Raw genomic sequence first — 14,682 nt, 5'->3', positions numbered from 1 at the left:
CTCAACCCCACAGCATTATGTACATATCTTTAAGTCATATATTAGAAATTATTTATATGAATGTCCGTCTCCCCCTCTAGACTGTAAGTTTGTTGTGGGCAGGGAACGTATCTGCTAACTCTGCTGTTTTGTGCTTTCTTAAAGTGCTTAGTCCAGTGCTCTGCACACAGTAAGCACTCAATAAATACTATTGATTGATTGATTATTGGGTGATGAGAGTTTCAATCCCCTCTCAGGGGTGCACCTGGAAAGTTCCCAGTACTCTACCAGTCTCGACTACGGGAGGGAGAGTCGAGCAGAGGCATACCCATTCCATTCCTTGCTTGGGCAGTGGCTAGTGAGTGGAAGGCAATCTGCTACAAGTCAAAACTCTCCTACGCTGGGCAGCAGTGGCACAGAGAGTCTGAGGGAGAGAGTCGAGGGAGGAGACTCAAGTTTACTGCGCAGAAGAAGGCAATGGTAAACCACTTCCGTGTTTTTACCAAGAAAACTCTATGGATACACTACCAGAACGATTGCAGATGGAGGTGAGGCGTTCTGGGAGAGAAGTGTCGCTTTGTGTCCATGGTGTCACTATGGGTCGGAGACGACTCGACAGCATAAGACGAGACAAGAAGAGTTTCAATATCCCAGTAAATAGGAAAACCACATTACAAATGGGCCAGGAGAGGAGAAGTGGAGGAACAGAGCAATGTGTCTTCAGTCCTGGACTCTCCTTTGCCCAAGTTTCTTGCTCTCTCTGGGAAGCCCAGAAGTGGTGGAGTGTTTGGGGCATAACTGCCCTGTGTTGGGCAGTTACCCACCATTCCTAGGGCGTTATAGTCCATCCATCAGTCAATCAGTCAATAGTATTTATTAAGCATTTGCTGTTCCCAGTGCATAGTACAGTGCTCTGCACACAGTAAGCACTCAATAAGTGCCACTGATTGGTTGGGTGCCTGGCACTGTACTGAACGCTTAGAAGAGTACAGTAGCATTAGTAGACGAGCTCGTCTCTACACTGTGAGCTCATTGTGGGCAGGAACGTGTCCATTTGTTGTTATATTGTACTCTCCCAAGTGCTTAGTACAGTGCTTTGCACACAGTATGCGCTCAATAAATACGATTGAATGAATGAATGAATGTCAGTGACCTTACAATCTAGCAGGAGAGACAGGCGCTAAAATAAGTGGTAGGAGCCAGAGTAGGAGAGGCAGCATTTGTAGCAATGGAGTATGAAGATATGTACTTAAGTGTACCCAACTGCCTAGGTGACAAAAGTGCTGGAATGGGAGAAGTCAGGAAGAAATAGGGTTGGGAGATGAGAGGTTAATCAGGGAAGGCTCCTGAAGGAGATGTGATTTCAGAAGGGCTTTGAGGATGGGGAGACCTGTGATTTACCGGTTGTGAAGCAGGCGTGAGTTCCAGGTAGAAGGGAGAGCATGAGCAAGAGATGGGCAGTGGAAGAGATGAAACTCAAGCACTGTGAGTGGGTTGTCTTGAGAGGAATGAAGCATGGGAAATGGGGCGTCGGGGGTGAGGAGCGAGGATAAATAGGAGGGAGAGAACTGATTTGAGTGTCTTAAAGCCTTTGGTCAGGTGGTTTTGTTTGATATGGAGAGGAATGGACAACCATTGGAGATCTTCGAAGAGTGACAAGACACGCCAAGATAAATGCTTTGGAAAACGATCCAGGCTGCAGAGTGAAGTATGGACTGGATAGGACAGAGAGACTGGAGGTAGGGAGGGCAACTAAGAGGCTGATGTACTAGTCAAGTCAGGATATAAGTGCCTGGACCAGTGACTGCGTTTCCAGTCCCTGGTACTCAAGTCATCACAGCTTCCCAGTGTTCTAAAGGGAAGCAGCGTGGCTTAGTGGATCGAGCGTGGGCCTGGGACTCAGAAAGCCCTGGCTCTGCCACATGTCTACTGTGTGACCTTGGGCAAGGCTCTTCACTTCTCTGTGCCTCAGTCACCTCATCTGGAAAATGGGGATAAGAGTGTGAGCCCCATGTGGGACAGGGACTGTGTCCAACCCCATTGTATCTACCTTAGTGCTTAGAACAGTGCTCGGCACATAGTAAATGTTTAACAGGTACCATAAAATAATAATAATTATTTTTATTCATAAAGTTTACTGTGATGGTACACTCCTAACCATGGTGAGCAAGGGAAGGTCACTCAGCATGGTAAGGGAGGCTGTTTTGTTCTGTGGTTGCTTCTTTAAAATCCTTCCTCTGCTGTCCACAAGGCCCCAGCCAGTTGGAAACTACAGTCGAGAGCAGTTTGGGATGTCAGTCGGAACTGACTGGAACTCATAAGAAACTGTAACTTATAAGAAAAAGTTCCTTATAAGAAAAACATAACTTATAAGAAAAAGTTCCTTATAAGAAAAACATAACTTATAAGAAAAACTTATAAGAAACACTTATAAGAAAAACTTATAAGAAACTTATAAGAAAAACTTATAAGAAACTTATAAGTAAAACTTATAAGAAGCTGGAACTTATAAGAAAAAGTTCCAAAATGGCTGCTCCAGGGCAGTAGGAGGGAGTGACGGCAGCCACTGTTTCTACCACTTACTTGTGCTGCTTCCCTCAAGTCCCCATCAACTGACAGCCCACTGGCTACCAGGGTGACATTCCAGTTTTTTAAAAAACTAACTTTCAGCTGTGGCCGAGTGTCTGGTCCCCAGACAGATAGGGCTCCAGTATTTTATGCAATAGCCACAGCATAAGCACCATCTGCACAAATAGCAGAGAATGGCTTAAGTCAAAAGCTTCCTCCCTCTCTTTACCCAAGATTCAGCCAATTATCACGGGGGCAGATTAAACATTCTGTAGATTTTCTTCAAGCCCTGGCCTGAATCATCCTCTCATCTCCTGTTTTCCTCCTCACTGAGGGTGACTGCAAAGGGGCAGGGTAGAAGAAGAGGTAGAGGCTGCCAATCCCCACCAGAAGTCCTCAAGGCAGGCAGGGACGGTGAGCAGAGAGCGACAAGGGGCATATCCCAGGGACCCCAGGACCCTCAGACTTTACCTAGGTCCAGTCAGGGCAGCAGAGGGGTACGGGGAGACAATCTAGCTGCCTCAAAGGATTGCTTGTTTCCCTAAATCAAAGGGTTCAGGCCTAGGGGAAAAGCCCTTCTGCATGGCCACACAGGGATTTCACATGGTCCCTGAGCTGCAGCGAGAAAGAGGTCAGTTGGACACATGGAAGAATTTCATAATTGGGATGGGGATTAAACACTGGAACTGGCAGCCAAGGGAGGTTGTGGAATTCCATCGCCAGAGATCCTGAAAAAACAAATAGACTATCCACCCTGGGTTGTGGTCATTCGCTTGCCTGGAGACTGGGGCCGGGGCCAGATGGCCTCTCAAAGACCCTGTAAACGCTAAGATCCTATGAGTGTTAACCTCTGAGGTTAAATGGGGAATAAATAAAAACAATAATGGTATTTTTTAGTCGTTGTGTGCCGAACTCTGGGGTGGATACAAGATAATCCGGTCAGATGCAGTCCCTGTCTCACGTGGGGCGCAAAGCCTAAGTCGGAGGGAGGAGGATTTAGTCCCGACTTTCCAAATGAGGTAACTGAGGCGCAGAGAAGTCATATGACTTGCCCAGGATCACACAACAGGCAGGAGGTGGCAGAGCCAGGATTAGGAGCCAGGTTCCCTGACTCCCAGGCCTGTATTCTATCCACTTGGTCACACTGCTTCCCATGCCCCTTTGCACGTTCCAAGCTAAAACAGCTAACCGGGGAGGTGAAGGCCAACTGTGTCGGCCCAGCATCGGCACTATGCCGCGGTCGCCTCGACCATAAAAGCGTCTGGTGAGTGAAAATCCTCCACGCGCACTTCGCAGTGTGTGGCGCCCTTGTCTGCCTACTTGCTCGTTCATGCCCCAACAAGAACATGACCGGCAGGGCTGAGAAAGCGTGGGTTAGTATTATACAAACCACCATAATCAATTCCTTGGAGCCGGTTCTTGGTCTTGAAGTCTCAGGATGGAGGCTTCATCATCGTCATCATCATCATCGTCATCATGTTACCCAAGAACCTACTACTACAATGTGCTGCACAGGGCCATTCGACCGCTATTGACACTGATCCATACGGGGCTGGGAAAGCCATTTCCTCTAGCTGCCAGATCAGAGAATTTTGGGGGGCTCCTTCTGTCCAGTCCTGTGATGTTGCCTACATTTCATCACTATCATGACAGGTATTTATTAAGCGCACTTTGATGTAGTAAACTGTAGTAAACTGGGGGAGAGGGGGATAACCCTAATTAATCAATCAGTGGTATTTATTGAACATTTACTATGTGGAGTGCACTGTACTAAGCACGTGGCTTAGTGGAAAGAGCACAGGCTTGGGAATCAGAGGTTGTGGGTTCTAATCCCGGCTCCACCACTTGTCACCCGTGTGACTTTGGGCAAATCACTTAACTTTTCTGTACCTCAGTTCCCTCATCTGTAAAATGGGGATTAAGACTGTGAACCCCACATGGGACAACCCGATTACCTTGTATCTATCCCAGCACTTAGAACAGTGCTTGGCACATAGTAAGTGAATAACAAATGTCATCATTATTATTATTACTGTGACCTTGGGCAAGACAATTAACTTCTCTGAGCCCCAGTTACCTCATCTGTAAAATGGAAATTGGGACTGTGAGCCCCATGTGGGGCAGGGACTCTGTCGAACCTGATTAGCTTGTATCTACCCCAGCATTTAGTATAGTGTCTGACACACAGTAAGTACTTAACAAATACCCCACACACGCGTGCTTAACAAATACCAACCACACGTACACACACACACGCACACACTAAACACTTGGGAGAGTACAATCTAACCAAGTTAGTAGACACATTCCTTGCTCACAACAAGCTTAAATGAATAGGTCTGGTCTTCGTCTTTGGAGCTGGTCGAAAGAATTTTCAGGGGCCACAAACTGGAAATGAATCCACTGGGAAGCCCCTGGAAGTAGAGGCCTAGGTTCAGGCCACGGGGGCGGGGGGCAGATTAAGGAGCAGAATTCCTGCTGGCAAGTGGCTGTGCACCTTAAGCCTTCCCCTTCCCTTCTTCTCCCTCCCCTCTCCAAAGCCATCTTGGTCTGAATCCAGACAGTCATGAAATCTCTAGCCCTGGCCCTTCCTGCCCTCAAGAAGTTCTTCTCTAAATCAGGAGCAACAACGCAGAAGAGGAAAGGGCTATTTTCAAAAAATACCGGTTCAAATCTTAAAAACAAAAAACTCACAAGAAATTTCAGAAATAGTTCCAAAAGACAAAAGCTGTGGGGCAGCAGCCTAGCCAGGATATTAAAGTAGAGTTCATAATCTTTCCCAATGTTCCATAAATGGATTTAAAGGCCGCAGAGCCTCACACTGTCCACAACTGCAGAGGGCACCAGGGCTGCCTTCGGACAGAAAGTAAAGTAAGCGGTTGGCTCAGGGCTCTGTGCAACAGGGGTTTCTGACCTTTCCAAGATGGCCACCGATTTGGATAGTCAAGTCAGCATCTTGATCAGATTTTGTTACCAATATGGCTGCTATGGATGCACAGAGTCGATGCCACTCCCCCTCTTCCTGTACATTTCCAGATCCTTGGCTTTCTCACCCTCAGAAATAAAGGAAACTTTTTTTTTTTTTTTAAAGATTTGGCTTTTTTTTTTTTTAATATAAGTACCAGTGGGCTCTGCCCTCCCTCCATCCTAGAGGTGGCAGAGGAGAGCAAGTAACAGATCAGCCTTTCTAAGCTGGGGACCAGGGCTTGAGAGGAGGTGGTGGTGACGGGGTGGAGTGCTAGATTGGGCCTGTGTTCTAATTCTGCTTCCACCACTTGTCTGCTGTGTGACCTTGGGCAAGTCACCTCACTTCTCTGTGCCTCAGTTCCCTCATCTGTAAAATGGTGATTAAGAGTGTGAGTCCCATGTGGGGCAAGGATTGGGTCCAACCTGATTAGCTGGCATCTACACCAGTGTTTAGTACAGTGCCTGGCACAAAGTAAGCATTTAACAAATCTTGTCTTATCTTATGCTGTCATCTCCGACCCAGAGCGACACCATGGATGCATCTCTTCCAGAACGCCCCACCTCCATCTGCAACTGTTCTGGTAGTGTATCCATAGAGTTTTCTTGGTAAAAAAACAGGGACGTGGTTTACCATTGCCTCCTTCCGCACAGTCGACGTGAGTCTCCTCCCTCGACTCTCTCCCATGCCACTGCTACTTAACAAATGAATACCATAAAAAAAAAAAAAACAACTCTGAACTCCCACCTTAAGGCTCCGGACTTGCTGAAGGCAACCTGGAGGACATTGCCTCTTCAACGCAGGTGGTGATGGGAGGTGGAGAAGTTGTCTCAAGTTTCAATCCTTGTGGCCCCAGGTCTCAATTCCCCTCTGGTGTGCTGGAAGAGCTTGGGACTTCATGAGCAACTCCTCTTCTCTTTAGCTACAACTACTGGGGGAGGTTCCACCTCTTCTTCACATAATAGTAATAGTAATAATACTTGTAGTATTGTTCAAGTGCTTACTCTGTGCCAGGCACTGTACTGTAAGTGCTGGGGTGGGTATATGTGGTAGGCAAACGCTAGCCAGGCCCGACTTCAGACACCTGACCGCCTGAGGCAGGGAAACGATTGCCTGCACGACATCATGCAGTGTGTAACATATCATTCTGTATAACGTCATCACGTTTCGCTGTGTGTGCAAGCGGTAAACATAATGACATTATCGTACGGCAGCCCATTAACCCTTTCTTTCCCCTCCCAGGGTCCAGTTCACATGGCTATCGGAAGCTGTGCCCTGAGGTAGTTGCTTACCTGGCATACTGACTGTAGCCAGCCCTGGTGGTAGCAGGAAAGTGGAGGGGGCCAGGTCGTAGACCTCAAACTCTTTGGCTCCAAAACTTCGGTCGCTGGGGAGGAACCCTTTCCGCGTGAAGAAAAACCTGCAGAAACAAACCCCTCCCATTCCATATAGAGAGCTGGGCAAATAAATGCCCACCTCTTCCTCTCCCTCCTCTTCTTCCCTTGAAGGCCAGGCTGGAAGGCAGAGCTGGGTGACTGATATTGACAAAGTGGCAAAGCCGCTCTAGACCGTAAGCTCGATGCGGGCTGGGAACATTTCTACCAACTTGGTTATATTGTACTCTCCCAAGCGCTTAGTACAATGCTCTGCACACAGTAAGCACTCAATAAATAATAATTATGGTACATGTTAAGCAGTTACTAAGTGCCAAGCATTGTTCTAAGCACTGGGGTAGATATAAGTTAATCAGGTTGGGTACAGTCCCTGTCCTACATGGGGCTCACAGTCTGAATCCCCATTTTACGGATGAGGTAACTGAGGCCCAGAGAAATGAAATGACTCGCCCAAAGTCACACAGCAGACATGTGGCAGAGCTAGGATTAGAACCCAGGTCCTTCTGACTCCCAGGTGGGTGCTCTATACACTAAGCCACACTTCCTACCCACCTCATTGGCAGGAGCAAGAGCCCACCCGCTCTCAGTGCTGGGGGAGAAGGGAGGGGGAAAGCTGCTGATGGAAGACAGCGGTAAGCATAACTGAACCAGAAGACTTCTTTAAAACACGGCTGCGAGAAAGAAGAGATTGTGCAACTGTGGCAGTGCCCTGATTTCACCCCTGCCTCCCTTAGTGTCCTCTGGTAAACGGCTTAACTTAACTTGTGCCTGAGGACATGAATCCCCACCCTCTCTCCAAGCACATAGGAAGGTTGAAAGGATTTGTCAGCTAATGTCTGGAGCTCAAACCAAGCCCTTTGGAGAAAGATGGTGACAGAATATCATCATGGAGGAAGGAAATGGAGATTTGGTTTATGTTTTATGTTCAAATATTTTTATAACTAGAGAAAGGGCTCATGAGTTCGAATCCCAGCTCTGCCACTTGCCCACAGTCACACAGCCGACAAGTCACTTAACTTCTCTGTGCCTCAGTTCCCTCATCTGTAAAATGGGGATTAAGACTGTGAGCCCCACGTGGGACAACCTGATTCCCCTATGTCTACCCCAGCGCTTAGAACAGTGCTCGGCATATAGTAAACGCTTAACAAATACCAACATTATTATTATTAACTGATATGTAGCCCGGGAAAGAAAGTCCCTCAAATGAATCAAAGTGCATGGAGCCAAAGTAAATCCAAACAAACAATAGTCCAGGAAAAAAACAAATCCAAGGAATAACCTTTACTAAAGGTAAGAGAAACTTCACTATAGAGCCCTGCATGGAGACGGGCCTCAATCAGCCCCACCTTCAGGCCCTCTTAGGCCCCAAAAATGGCAAGTCCCAGCACGTGAATAATAATGTTGGTATTTAAGCGCTTACTATGTGCAGAGCACTGTTCTAAGCGCTGGGGTAGACACAGGGGAATCAGGTTGTCCCCACGTGGGGCTCACAGTCTTAATCCCCATTTTACAGATGAGGTAACTGAGGCACAGAGAAGTTAAGTGACTTGCCCACAGTCACACAGCTGACAAGTGGCAGAGCCGGAATTCAAACTCATGACCTCTGACTCCAAAGCCCATGCTCTTTCCACTGAGCCACGCTGCTTCTGAAGCTGCGTGGCCTAGTGGACAGTGGATAAGCATGGGACTGGGTTCTAATCCCAGCTCTTCCATTTGTCTGCTGTGTAACCTTGGGCAATTTAGCTTCTCTGTGCCTCAGTTTCCTCAACTGCAAAATGGGAATTGAATACCTGTTCTCCCTCCTCCTGCTACTACTAATAATTATGGTATTTGTTGAGTGCTTATTATGTGCCAGGAACTGTACTAAGTGCTGGGGTAGATAAAATATAATCAAGTCCCACATGGGGCTCACAGTCTTAGACGGTCACACAGCAGAGGACTGGTGAAACCGGGATTAGAACCCAGGTCCTCTGACTCCCAGGTACATGTGCTTTCCACTAGGCCATGCTGCTGCCCTTAATAAACAATTGATTGTTAAAGGGAAGTCCTACTTAGACTGTGAGCCCCATGTGGGACAGGGACTGTCTCTTACCTGATTAACATATATCTACTCCAGCACTTAGAATAGTGCTTGACACATAGTAATGGTATTTGTATTTGTTTGTATTTGTTAAGCACTTACTATGTGCAGAGCACTGTTCTAAGCGCTGGGGTAGATACAGGGTAATCAGATTGTCCCACATGAGGCTCACAGTCAATCCCCATTTGATAGATGAGGTAACTGAGGCACAGAGAAGTTAAGTGACTTGCCCACAGTCACACAGCTGACAAGTGGCAGAGCTGGGATTTGAACCCATGACCTCTGACTCCAAAGCCCGGGCTCTTTCCACTGAGCCACACTGCTTCCCATAGTAATGCTTAAATGCCAGAAAAAAAGGTACGGGGCTTGGTCGAAGAATTGCGCATTACCAAATCCCCTGGGATCTCACTAGGACTACAACAGGGACAACTACAAATGCCTTTCCCCCAACAATCATTCATTTGATGGTATTTATTGAGCATTTACTGTGTGCAGAGCACTGTACTGAGCACTTGGGAAAGTTCAATAGAATGGAGTCGGTAGATATGACCCCTGTCCTCAAGGAGTTTACAGTCTAGTGGGAAAGATAAACAATAAAATAAATTACAGATAGGGAAAATAGAGTATAAAGAATGTAGAATGTAGACTCTAGTGTGTAAGCTCACCCTCTAGACTGTAAGTGCATTGTGGGAAGGGAACGTGTCTACCAACCCTGTTGTATTGTACTCGCCCAAGCGCTTAGTACAGCTCTCTGCACAGAGTAACCACTCAATTAATATGATTGATTGATTGAATGTGTGTCGGGGGGGGGGGGGGGGGGTGTTGGTGAATATCAAAGTACTAAAAGGGTTACACACAGTCAGTCCAGGTTTGGAGTACAGGAGGTATGATTTGCATAAGAGGTGTTTGTTGGGATTACGAATTAGTGTGGGTGTCCTATCAGATCTACCAATCCCTACTAGAAGAAGTTGAATTACCCCATGACCCCTATGAGCCATAACCCCTATGATTGACATCTGCCGGTCATATGATGCACTCTGATGCCAGCCTGGCACCCACCCCCCAATCTGCTCCCCATCCACCCCCCCAGCCTGTACCACAGAGCCTCTGTCTCTGGCCCCCACCACAGGGGTCAATTCTGGAGGAAGGGACCTGAGGAAGAGGTCTTATATTTGGGCATTTGTGAGTTAGGTGCCTGCCCCCCTGGTCCACTCCCTGGAAACTACAAGCATTTCCAGTGGAGGAAGCCAGGTACCAGAGGCTCTGCCCTCTGAGGCTTTACTGTGGGGCCTCTCTCCTCAGCTCCTACCATGGAAGTCAGCTCCAAAGAAAGGGCCTGGGCAGCTTCTGCCCCCTACCCCTACTGTGCGGGTCAGTTCTGGAGGAAGGGCCTGGGGGGCCTCTGCCCCTCGCCCCAACGATGAAGGTCAGCTAGAGAAAGGGCCTGGGCAGCCTCTGCCCTCTTGCCCCCGCCACGGTGGTCAGCTCTGGAGGAAGGAACGCAGGAAAGAGGTCTCATAGTTGGGCATTTGTGAGCTGGGCTCCTAGAGCAGGAAAGAGGCACTTCTGGGAGAGATATGAAAGATATAAAAGGAGGGTGGCGTGACTCAGTGGAAAGAGCACGGGCTTTGGAGTCAGAGGTCATGGGTTCGAATACCGGCTCGGCCACTTGTCAGCTGTGTGACTTTGGGCAAGTCACTTCACTTCTCGGTGCCTCAGTTCCCTCATCTGTAAAATGGGGATTAAGACTGTGAGCTCCACGTGGGACAACCTGATTCCCCTGTGTCTACCCCAGCGCTTAGAACAGTGCTCGGCACATAGTAAGCGCTTAACAAATACCAACATTATTATTATTATTATTATTATTATTATTAATGATTCATTAATTTATAAATAATTGAAAATGGGAGAAGAACATTAAGTGTTCTTAAATTCTCATCCCTGCCCGCTCTTCCTCCCCCAACCCTACCTTCAATTCACTCCGGGGCCACCCCCAATCCACATACTCTGTGCTGTCGGCCTGGGTCGCTTCCTCCAGAACTGACCCCCGAGGCGGAGGCGGGGGGAAAGGCCAGCCGCGGTCTTCCTCTGGAGCTGACCCCCACAGCTGGGGGAGCAGAAGAGACCTCCCAGGCCATTGATTAATATGATTCAATCAATCAAATTGAGTGGTTACTCTGTGCAGAGCACTGTACCTCCCAGAAAGTCCCCCCCTCCTTTTCCCCCGGTGCCACCCCCTGGTTGCAAGGTCTAGTGAGTTTGTAATTTAGACTATGAAGCCAATGTCAGCAGCCTGTACAAATCATTCATTTATCCGATCATCTTGAGGGATTTCGCCTTATTAACGTGTCGTAGCGCAAAATGCGCCAATCCATTGTGAAACTGGCCTGCCTTCCTGGGGCCTTGGGATTTCAGTCCACACAGGGTTCCACCTCATGGATTTCAAAGGGCGCAGTGACCCCACCAACTGTAAGTTCCAACAGACCACCTCTTCTAGAGAATACCGATTGCCTCACGTACTCCCCAGACTCACTCCAGTTTTCATTCAGCCAGCAGGAGATGAGAATCATTAGAATTCTCAGCTCTTGAAGAACCTCAGGGTAGAGTTCAGCTTGTGCTCATCAGAAATCATTGGTGCAGCACTCATGCCCCTCATTTTGGTTTCTGATCAAACTTTGTGTGCTCATGAGGGTCAAGATATATATTATTTTCCAAGGAAAGTCTGGTTTGAATTTGTTGGAAGGGAATTTTGATTTCTGCACTCTTCACTGAGGTGATTGCTAGAGAGAGAGAGCTTATAAATCTTATCTCCAAGACTTGGGGAGAAAAACACCTTCTTGGTTTGCTTTAGGTTCAAGTTGCTTCTTGACTCGTTCTGCTTCATTGCAGACAATGGAGAGCAAACACCATTCAGCAGATCCCCTTATTCTGCAGCAAAGACAGGTCCTGTTCTGTTCAACCAGAAGCCATAAACTCAAGGCCCCCAGGACAGGAAAATCCCATCAATTTTCTAAGCAAAAGAGCAGGGTCAGAAATGGGGGAGTTGGGGGATGGGGGAAGAGAAAGAACAAGGGAAGGAATTGAGAAGAAAACAACTGGGGAAAATCTCTATAGGGGAAGTGATTGGTGAGCTGAAGGGAAGAAAAATCTGCCCTGGAGGCTCTAAACAGATGTGTCTGCTGCCTCTGGTGATTGAAGTCTCTCTATAGGCAGGACAGACACCAATCTAGGAGTTTCATTCATCCACCCAGAAAGACTCTTGTGGGACCCAATAAGGTCTCACTTTGGCCTGGTTAGCTGGAGGTGATTTGACACTTGTGCTGGCATCTGACCAGAAGCAGCCTGGGGAAGTAGGGATAGCTTCTTAATCAATTAATCAGCTATATTCATTGAATGCTTACTTTGTGGAGACCACTATACTATGCTCTTGAGAGAGTACAATGCCACAGAGGTGGTAGACACGATCCTTACCCGGAAGGAGCTTACAGTCTTGTGGAGTTTCTTCCTCAGCAGCCATCAGAGCCAAAATGGCCTCTTCCTGGCCATCGATACAACCCCTGCTCCTTCCACTATAGTCCATCAGGTGGGACCCTGCTGCTGCCATTCCCCCCACCCCTCTTTCCCCCCTAAAATGGCATCTGGGCTCCCATTGCCAGCACTACAGAAACAGGAGTCTCACCAGCATAACCCAAGCAGTGGGGTGGAGAGAAGGTCCAAGAACATGGCAATGAGTAATTTATAATAATTATTATGGTACTGGTTAAGCACTTACTATGTGCCAAACACTATGCACGTGACTTAGTAGAAAGAGCACAGAGCTGGGAGTCAGAGATCGAGGGTTCTAATCCCGGCTCCACCGCTTATCAGCTGTATGACTTTGGACAAATCACTTAACTTCTCGGTACCTCAGTTCCCTCATGTAAAGAATGGGGATTAAGACTGTGAGCCCCATGTGGGACAACCTGATTACCTTGTATCTACCCCAGTGCATGGAACAGTGCTTGGCACATAGTAACCGTTTCACAAATACCATCATTCTTATTACGCACATGGGTCTCACACTCTAAATAGGAGGGAGAACAGACATTGACTCCCCATTTTGCAGATGAGGGAATTGAGGCATGGAGAAGTGAAGTGACTTGCCAAAGGTCACGCAGCAGACAAGTAGCGGAGATGGCATTGGAATTTGTGTATGTCTGTGTAGACCTGTGTCTATGTATATGCCTGCAGTCATCCATGTGAGTCCATGAACAATCTAGAAAAAGAAAACCTGAGGCCTATACTCAACCCTGAGCTTCCCAGCCACCTGGAGCCCAGCCCTACTCCCTGCAGGACAACATCCTTCCAGCCACCCTGAGAATTCCTTAGCCTGAGGCACAGATATCCTGAGGAGACATCGTCTACCCAAGCCTGAGTCCAATCAATCAGTGGAGCGCTTACTCTGTGCAGAGCACTGTATTAAGCCCTTGGGAGAGTACAATAAGTAAACAAGTTCCCTGCAGTCTAGAGGAAACCCTGAAGAAGAGACACCTGAGGCCTTGAGTGCATGAGGCACCTGGCAGGGCAGTGTAGATGCCCCCTCCCTAGTTTCAACCAAGGGGCATAATAACTGTCCGATAATTGCTGGTCGCTTGTACCCCCATAGCTCCTGCCCATAGCTGCATCATAATTTACCAGAAACCTCAGATTTGGCCTTGCCTGTGGGCCGTGGCTGAGGTAAGAGGTGTTGGAGGTTATGGGGTGGAGGGAGGAAAAAACTCCAATCAGTCTTTACATTTTAAGATTGGTTCTTAATTCCTAGTGGTGAAGGGGAAAAGGGGCCAGGCCAGAGTTCAGGGACTTCTCTAAGTCCACAAGGCCCTTCAAGGACAGATCTGGAATCCTCCACAGTCCATTTAACCTGATAGTAATGGTGACTTAATATTTGAAGAGGGTTTTGGACCTGTCCAGAGCACACAACGAGCCTAGTTTATGATACCTACTGGGTCCAAGGCCAGTGGCAATACCAGTGAGTGGATATTTCCCTAAAAGATTTGAATGCGAAGTGGGTCATGAAATCTCAAAATTTGCAGAGGACATTAAGCTCTTCCAGAAAGTGAAAAGCCCTGCAGGTGGGAAGAAACTACAGGACGATCTCCCTCAGAGAGCCAACTGGGTGGACTGAAGAATGGCAGATGAGCTTCAAAGTAACCCCGCGCAAAGTAATCCAGATGACAACACCACGGTGAAGGGCACAGAGCTATCGGCCTCCACTCAGGAAAGAGATCTGGAGAATCATTGTTGATTGTGCTTTTGGATTATTGGTCTAAAGTGCAGCTGTAGCCAAAAAAGCTAAACAAAATGGGCTTCATCTGGAAGGTAATAGGAAATTAGAAAAAGGCACAGTTTGTCCTTGCAGTATATAAAAACACAGTACACCCACAACTGGAAGACCATGTGCAGTTCTGGTTACAGGATCATTGGACCGCCAAAGGGACAGAAGAGGGCAACCGCGATGATCAGAAGATTGGAGGAACAACTGAGAAAGTTACAACTCTTCAGTCTGGAAAGATACAGGCTGTGGGGGAGGGTGGGCACATGACTGAAGTTTACAAAATCATGAAGGGCATGGACAGGGCAAACACGGAATTCTTCTTTCTGTAACAGGATGAAGGAGACTTCCCATTAAAGCTTGGAGGTGGTAACTTCAAAACAAA

The 14,682-nt window shown here is 47.7% G+C and overlaps 1 non-coding gene across 1 annotated transcript; it reads left to right on the top strand.

Annotated features, from left to right (window-relative positions):
- The first annotated feature begins 226 nt into the window (after nucleotides 1-226).
- On the top strand, nucleotides 227-364 carry LOC114807044. Its single transcript, XR_003755097.1, has one exon. It is a non-coding gene; the product is annotated as a small nucleolar RNA SNORA7 (small nucleolar RNA).
- Nucleotides 365-14,682: the final 14,318 nt, after the last annotated feature.

The sequence above is a fragment of the Ornithorhynchus anatinus genome, chromosome X1 (assembly GCF_004115215.2).
Source record: "Ornithorhynchus anatinus isolate Pmale09 chromosome X1, mOrnAna1.pri.v4, whole genome shotgun sequence".
NCBI classification, from domain to species: Eukaryota; Metazoa; Chordata; class Mammalia; order Monotremata; family Ornithorhynchidae; genus Ornithorhynchus; species Ornithorhynchus anatinus.
The sequence above is the reverse complement of the archived record's forward strand: the minus strand, read 5'-3'. Positions and strand labels throughout refer to the sequence as shown.